A 7335-nucleotide genomic window follows, 5' to 3' on the forward strand; every position below is an offset into this window, starting at 1 on the left:
GTGCATGTTAATGTCAAAGAGCTCTGCAGACATCAGAAGGCAAAAGCCACAAAACAGAATGAAAGCAGCCCCTTGCCAGGGTGTGTGGGCCCTGGGAGCATTTCATCGCTCTGTTATCTCTGGCAGCGAGGACACGGAACCCTCACTGACGGAACGCAGCAGCCAGAGCTTCAAGGACGACCGCTGGACCCGGATCGTCCCCTGTGGGGTCACGTGCTTCCCAGGAGGAGCCCACGCCGTGGTAGCTTCCGTCCTTACCCCTGCCTACCTCCTGGCCTTCCGTTCCTTCTTCCCTCCAGGATTTCTGCCTCCTGACACTCAGCACCCCATCCTACTGTCTCAGTCCCTGCTGGAGCAGAGACACAGACTCCTTCCTACATAAGCAGGAGTCACTCTCCAGGAGAGAGCCGTGACAAGGTCCCATCTCAGCAGTGCCCGGGAATCCGACACCTGGAGAGCCTTGTGTATTTTCCCCTAGCTCTCTGTCGAGCTGTGAATGTTATTAAAGTGCCCTATTAGAGTGAAAAAAAAAATTCCAGATTAAACCACACAATATATAGGATTTAAAATACAGGCTGTGAATGTAATTTCCGTGGGAGCAGTGGTGAGCGAGTAAAGGGGGGTAATTTATGATTCTCCTGAGGAAAAGTAGAAGGCAAGACAGACACTCTGAGGTGATTCTTTCCTCTCCTCCTGCCCTGCTCAGACCCTCCCTTCGTGGCCTCTGGCCACTCCCTGTAGTCTTTGGAGCAATGCGGTTCCCCAAGCGGAGAGCCCAGCTGGTGGTGCTGCCGACTAAGGGGGCTGACGATCCTGCCAGCTGCAAGCATCTGGAGCATCCCCAGGTGTGTTTACCTAAAGAGAGAGGGAGCATCAGGTAATAAATAAGTAGAGGGCTGGTGACTTAAAAAGGAAAGGAAAGCTATGCCATGTTTGTCCCCTAAACTTGGCATCCATGCAATGGAACTGAGCAGAGCTCAGCCTCATAGTAATAACTCACCTTTAAGATTATTTTCTATGTATCATGTGTCAGGCTCTGCCCTAAGTGCTTCCCTTGTGTTATTTTATTTAATCCTCACAATCAGCTTGAGGCAGATACTACTATTATTCTCCTTTTCTAGGTAAGGAAACTGAGGCTCAGAGAGGGTAAGAACCTACTCAAGGCCACACAGCCTACAGGTGGCAGGTGGATTTGAAGGCAGGCAGATTCCCTTGATGGAGGGGAGTGCCCGGATCCCACTACTGCTATAGACATCAGCTTGCATTTGAACAGTTGCCTTGTAGTTTCTTATAATGCTCAGAATAATGATAACAATAACTAATATTTATTGGTGCTTAGCAGGTGCTGCCCTGAGCACTACTCTTGTGTTGCCTCTTTCATTCCTCATATCCACCTCAGGAGGCAAGTCCGTTATTATAGTATCCCCATCTTTCAGATACAAAGACTGAGGATCAGGAAAATGGAAGGACGTGCCCAGGATCTCATGACCAAAAAGGGGAGGAACCAGAGTTAAGCCCAGGCAGTCTGGCTCCAGAGGCCACCCTCCTAACTGTTACATTCTGTGCTCTCACATGCACTTCAGACACAGGAGGAGACTCTAATTCAAAAGTCAAAGCTTGTTCCTTAACAAACACTGTTCCAGAATATCTCCAAGAGCGACGTGCATACTGGAGGTACATGCAATGCGTTAGGTGGCACACGGAGGAATCATCTTAATTTCCCCAAGCTTGTATTACTTTCACTGTGCAATTCAGGGAAAAGATGCAGGCTCAGGCATGCACTGGCTGTGTGAACCTGTGCAAGTCACTGATTTTCTCCAAGCTGCAGCCTCTTCAGTTTCACCTGCAAAATTGGTTAATTAAGACCTACTGTGTATAGGAAAGAGTCTGAACAAGTATCTGAGGGATGGGAGGCCCTCTGTGTGTGCGGGAAGAAGACAGGACCCAGGGAGGGAGGAAGGAAATAAGGGAGATGGGAGGGAAAGAAAGGATAGAGGGAAGAAGAGAGGAGGGAAGGGAGGGAGGAGGAAGGAAGAAAAGGAAGGAAGGAAGGAAGAAAGAGGGAGGGAAGGCAAGATGGACCGCAAACTGATTTGTACTCCAGTGCATTTAAAAAATATCTTTAGGTCTTCCCTGGTGGTGCAGTGGTTGAGAGTCCGCCTGCCGATGCAGGGGACACGGGTTCGTGCCCCGGTCCGGGAAGATCCCACATGCCGCGGAGCGGCTGGGTCCGTGAGCCATGGCCGCTGAGCCTGCGCGTCCGGAGCCTGTGCTCCGGAACGGGAGAGGCCGCAACAGTGAGAGGCCCGCGTACCGCAAAAAAAAAAAAAAAAAAAAATCTTTAAAGCCTTAATAACCCTTTAATGGGTACTTGCTCTGCACCAGGCACTGTTTGAAGGTGTGCACACGTTCTCGTCCTCACGCTGACCCATTTGTGTAGTTATCATTCTCTCCATCTTGCAGATGAAGAAACTGAGGCACAGATGGCTGGAGGTCTGCTGATGGTGGCTTTGCTAGTAGTTGGCACAGCTAAGGCTTGAGCCCAAGCAGCCTGGCTGGAGTCCATGCCATGAATGCATGGCTGCTCCAAACCGGGACGAGAAGCCGGGGCGTGGTCAGCCTTTGCCAACACAGTAGCTGACTCTGTTCCCTCTCGAGAGCTGAGCTGGCCCACGGTCCCCACACCAGGCACTTGGCAGGGACTTTCAATCAATTTTGCCGTATTTGAATCTTTCTCACCTGTGAGGCTGGCACTGAGAAAAGAAGAGGATGAGACAAGTAAGTACCGACTATCTCCTATGCGCTGTGCTCAGCTATGGCCACACCCTCCACTGTGCAGACTCTCCCCAAGGGCACTGCGGGTACCACTAAGGTGGCATATGGAGGGATTCAGTTTTTAAAGTCATCCACCATTTTACTGTGTGTTAGGAAAGCCAATGTTGTTGAGATTTGCAAGATGTTCTTAACAAGGTCATGGATAAATAATATTCAAGTGAAGAATAGAAGTGGGTCAATTTACAGGGGGAAAATTAAGGAACCTGTCACCCTGGAGGTACAAGTGCCTGAAGGCAAAACAAGAATGACAGAAGCTTAGGAAATTGCATTGTTTCATCAAATTCTCTCTATAACCCTGTGTATGAATTGGTCATTCCCATTTTATAGATGAAGAACAAGGGGCTTAGATCAATCGAATAGCTTGCCCAAAGTCTCAACACTTGAAATCAGCAAAGTAGAACTTGGAATGCTACTGCCTGACCATTTTGGGGTTCTCTCTCCACCATCTCAATGGTTTGTTCCTTCTGCTACACTTGCCCTTGAGACCCATACCCGCCCCCGCCCCCTCGGTCCCCATCTCTGACTTCCTTTCTGTCAAGGGACTCACTGAAATCTGAAGGAGTCACTAAAGCCAGTGGAAGTGTATTTATTTAAATTGCCAAGATAAATTAACTTTTAGAGCCCCGTTGGAAGAGTCCTGCAAGCCTGGGCTGTGGATTGGGAGCCATGAATATGCAAGTGCGCGGAGCCATTGAATTAGGCTGCTGCAGACATATCTGGAGGTAGCTGCTTATTTAATAATCTGGGAGAACCACAGGAAAAGACAAGCGGTCGCTCTGGCCCATTTGCCTGGGTAAAGTGATCATTTTATAACACAACTGCAGCAATTAGGTTTCCCCAGACAAAGTCAGGGGAACACCATTTGGGAGCAATCTTGGGTGTCGTCAGCAGAAGACTGCTGCATCCTCACCCCAGCCGTCAGACAGAACGACCTGTTTCCTGCAGCTGCAGCCTTGTGAAGCAGTGGAGAGTGGGACCCAGGAGTCAGACAGACTCAGGTTTGAGTCTCAGTATTGTTGCCCTGAACTATGTAACCCCTAGTTGATGGCCTAATCTCTCTGAACCCCAGTTCATTCATCTGCAAATGGGGATATTATTGGTACCTTCCTTTAATGGGTCGTTGTGAGGATTAAAAGTGATCACCTATCTAAAGCTTTTAGAACACTGTCTAGTACAATGATTCTCAAACTCTTCTGCACACCAGCATCACTGAGAACCTTCCAAAAATTTGCTGATGTCTGGACCCTACCTCTAGAGATTCTAATTTGAGCATGAATATTAGAATCTTTTAAAATGTCTCAGGTGATTCTAATGCATTGCCAAGGCTCAAAACTACTCTCAAAGTACAAAAGTGATGCTTTAATAGACAGAAGCTAGAGTTATCATTTCTTTATCATTATACTTGCACTCAGGGGGCAAGTACAAAACTCCTCTCTCACTTCTGAGGGGGCTTGAAATTCATCAGCAATTCATCCTTTGTCCTCATCCCTGATCTGGCCAATGTCTAGTCTTCTTAGAAGGGGAGAAAAGTGGGATGTGGTTAGGTGAGGGAAGCATAGCTTCAAGGAGAACTGGGTGATAATGGGTCATTACCTCTCAGCACATTCTCTAAAATTGGAACTTTTCAAATAGTCGCTAAATATAGCCACTAGGGAGAACAGTATGGAGGTTCCTTAAAAAACTAAAAATAGAGCTACTATATGATCCAGCAATCCCACTCCTGGGCATATATCTGGAGAAAACCATGGTTCGAAAGGATACATGCACCCCGATGTTCATAGCCCCACTATCTACAATGGCCAATGCATGGAAGCAACCTAAATGTCCATCGACAGACAAATGGATAAAGAAGATGTGGTACATGTATACAATGGAATATTACTCAGCCATAAAAAGAATTAAATAATGTCATTTGCAGCAACATGGACGGACCTAGAGATTATCATACCAAGTGAAGTAAGTCAGACAGAGAAAGGCAAATAACATATGATGTCGCTTATATGCAGAATCTAAAAAAATGATAAAATGAACTTATTTACAAAACAGAAACAGACTCACAAGTTTCTAAACAAACTTACGGTTACCAAAGGGGAAAGGTGTGGGGAGGGATAAATTGGTAGTTTGGGATTGACATATACACACTACTATACTTAAAATAGATAACCAGCAAGGACTTAACGCATAGCACAGGGAACTCTGCTCAATATTCAGTAATAACCTAAATGGGAAAAGAATTTGAAGAAGAATAGATATACGTATATGTATAACTGAATCACTTTGCTGTACACCTGAAACTAACACAACATTGTAAATCAGCTACAGTCCGATATAAAATAAAATTTTCAAAAAAAATATAAATAAAATAATTTAAAAATAGTCACTAAAGATAATACATAGATAGAATTGTTACGGCTATGGTGAACAATCACTGGAGAAGGCAGATTTCAAGCAAGAGCATGAAACACATGCACAAAGTGATCAAAGTGCGTTATCTTTTAAGATGCTCATTCCCCCTCCTTCCCCTGCCCCAGATGATGCTGCTGAACCAGTTACCCTGACCCTGATCCCCTTACAAGGTCCTCACCCAGTGTTGTAACTTGTTCTTCTAGGAGGGGCATGAGGCATGAACCTAACCCCCGGGGCATCTATGTGAGAAACAAGATGCAGCATCCTTGTCTAATTACCCGTGGCCTCTGTTCTGGCCCTCTGCGCTTCCTGCTGCATTTCCCTGCTAGGGCTGAAATCCTTTTCAAATCCTGGCCTCCTTTACTGAGTCATTCACCTCATGCCCAGCTCCACTTTCTCCTTCCTCTGACAGCCTCCTTTTCATCTGGGCTGTTCAGAATCATGGTCACATGTTGGTAGATCACCTGAGAGACATTCTCAGCTCCCTTTTTGCTGGCAAAACTCACTTCTCATCTTGGAATGTCAGATACTCACGCTCCCAGACTTCCTTGCTGTTAGTTTTGGCCAAGTGGCCCAGTGCTGGCCAATGAGATGTAGGCAAAGCGTCTTCTGGGGGGCCTTGAGTTCCAGAAAGCAGTGAAGTTACTGATCAACACAGCTTGATTTCACAGAGAATCAGCTTTCCAAGTCTTTGACACTATCGTAAGGGTCCTAGGAAGTTTCCCATCTGACCATAAAATAATAATGGATTCCAAAATGCCCACTGGTGATATGACAGTTAAGGATGATGATAATGGATTATTGTCCATAGTTCATGACCTGACCATGTGACCACTCCCTGCCTTTGAAAACGCTAAGACAAGAATCCTCTATCCTCTGGTCTAAAGACAGCAACAGTGGACAGCCAGAGCTGGCTCCCTGTTGGTGGAATTTGGGATTCTTAGGTGATGACTAGGGTGGCCAGATGAGCAGTGAAAGCTCTTTGGGACCCCTAGAACGCTGATAAGGAATATTGTGAACCTTGAGTTGGGTTACTGAGTTGGAAAGCACGGGAGCTTGGATGTTGGGCTGGATTACTTCCAAGAATATTTCTTGAAATCTTTCTCTTTGGAGAAAAATAAGACCTACAGATGTTTAAGGCCACTGCTGTGGACTGAATTGTGTGCCCCCCAAATCCCTATGTTGAAAACATAACCCCTAATGCGACTGTATTTGGAGAAAGGGCCTTTCTGGAGATAATTAGGGTTAAATGAGGTCCTGATCTGATAGGATTCGTGTCCTTATAAGCAGACGCCAGAGCACCTGCTCTCTCTTTCCTTCTCTTTCTCTCTCTCTCTCTCTCTCTCTCTCTCTGCCATGTGAGTACACAGCAAGAAGGGAGCCGCCTATAGGCCAGGAAGAGAAGAACTCTCATAAGGAACCAAACGGACTGGCATCTTGAGCTGGGATTTCTAGCCCCCAGAGCTGTACAAAACTAAATTCCTGTTGTTTAAGCTCCCCAGTCTATGGTATTTTGTTATGGCAGCCTGAGAAGACTAAGACAGCTATATACCAGAGTATTCAGTATTCCTACTTAAGGAGAGATCCAGTGGCCTGAAACAAAGGATGGGTCCTTCTCTATGTCAAGGTAAACATGTCCAATGGGCAGCTGATAAACTCCTGGGTTGACTCTCTGAGGGCCTACTTCCCCGGGCTGTGGTCTAGTAAGTTGCCATCTGCCTCTACACTTTTTACTATGTTGTATAGAAAAGATACAGAGCCCTTCCTAAGAAGTTTAACTGGTATCTCCAGGCCTCTGATGTTCTCTTATCTGCTGAGACCAGAATTAGTGGAGTCTTCATAACACTTCTGTCAGACACCCAAGAATCCTTTCTATCTTTTTGTGGGCATGACTTTCTACAGAGTCTGGAACAGTACACAAAAGTCCTATGTGGGTGTGCTCCACTACACTGTGGCAAAAGCAAATAAAAGAAGAAATGGATTTTACATGCAAGGAAATGAGGCTCAGAGAGGTTATTTAACTCATTCAAGTAAGTGGTAGGACAAAGACATGGAGTCTAAGCCCATGCACAGTCTTAATCACCACTCATTGTT

At 46.1% G+C, this 7335-nt stretch overlaps 1 pseudogene; it reads left to right on the top strand.

Moving 5' to 3' along the window:
• The first annotated feature begins 752 nt into the window (after positions 1-752).
• LOC111182300 (ER degradation-enhancing alpha-mannosidase-like protein 1 pseudogene) lies at positions 753-6398 on the top strand (annotated as a pseudogene).
• Positions 6399-7335: the final 937 nt, after the last annotated feature.

Source organism: Delphinapterus leucas, chromosome 15 (assembly GCF_059928025.1).
Source record: "Delphinapterus leucas isolate spDelLeu-1000000601 "Yukka" chromosome 15, BTC_Dleu_Yukka2, whole genome shotgun sequence".
Lineage (NCBI taxonomy): Eukaryota > Metazoa > Chordata > Mammalia > Artiodactyla > Monodontidae > Delphinapterus > Delphinapterus leucas.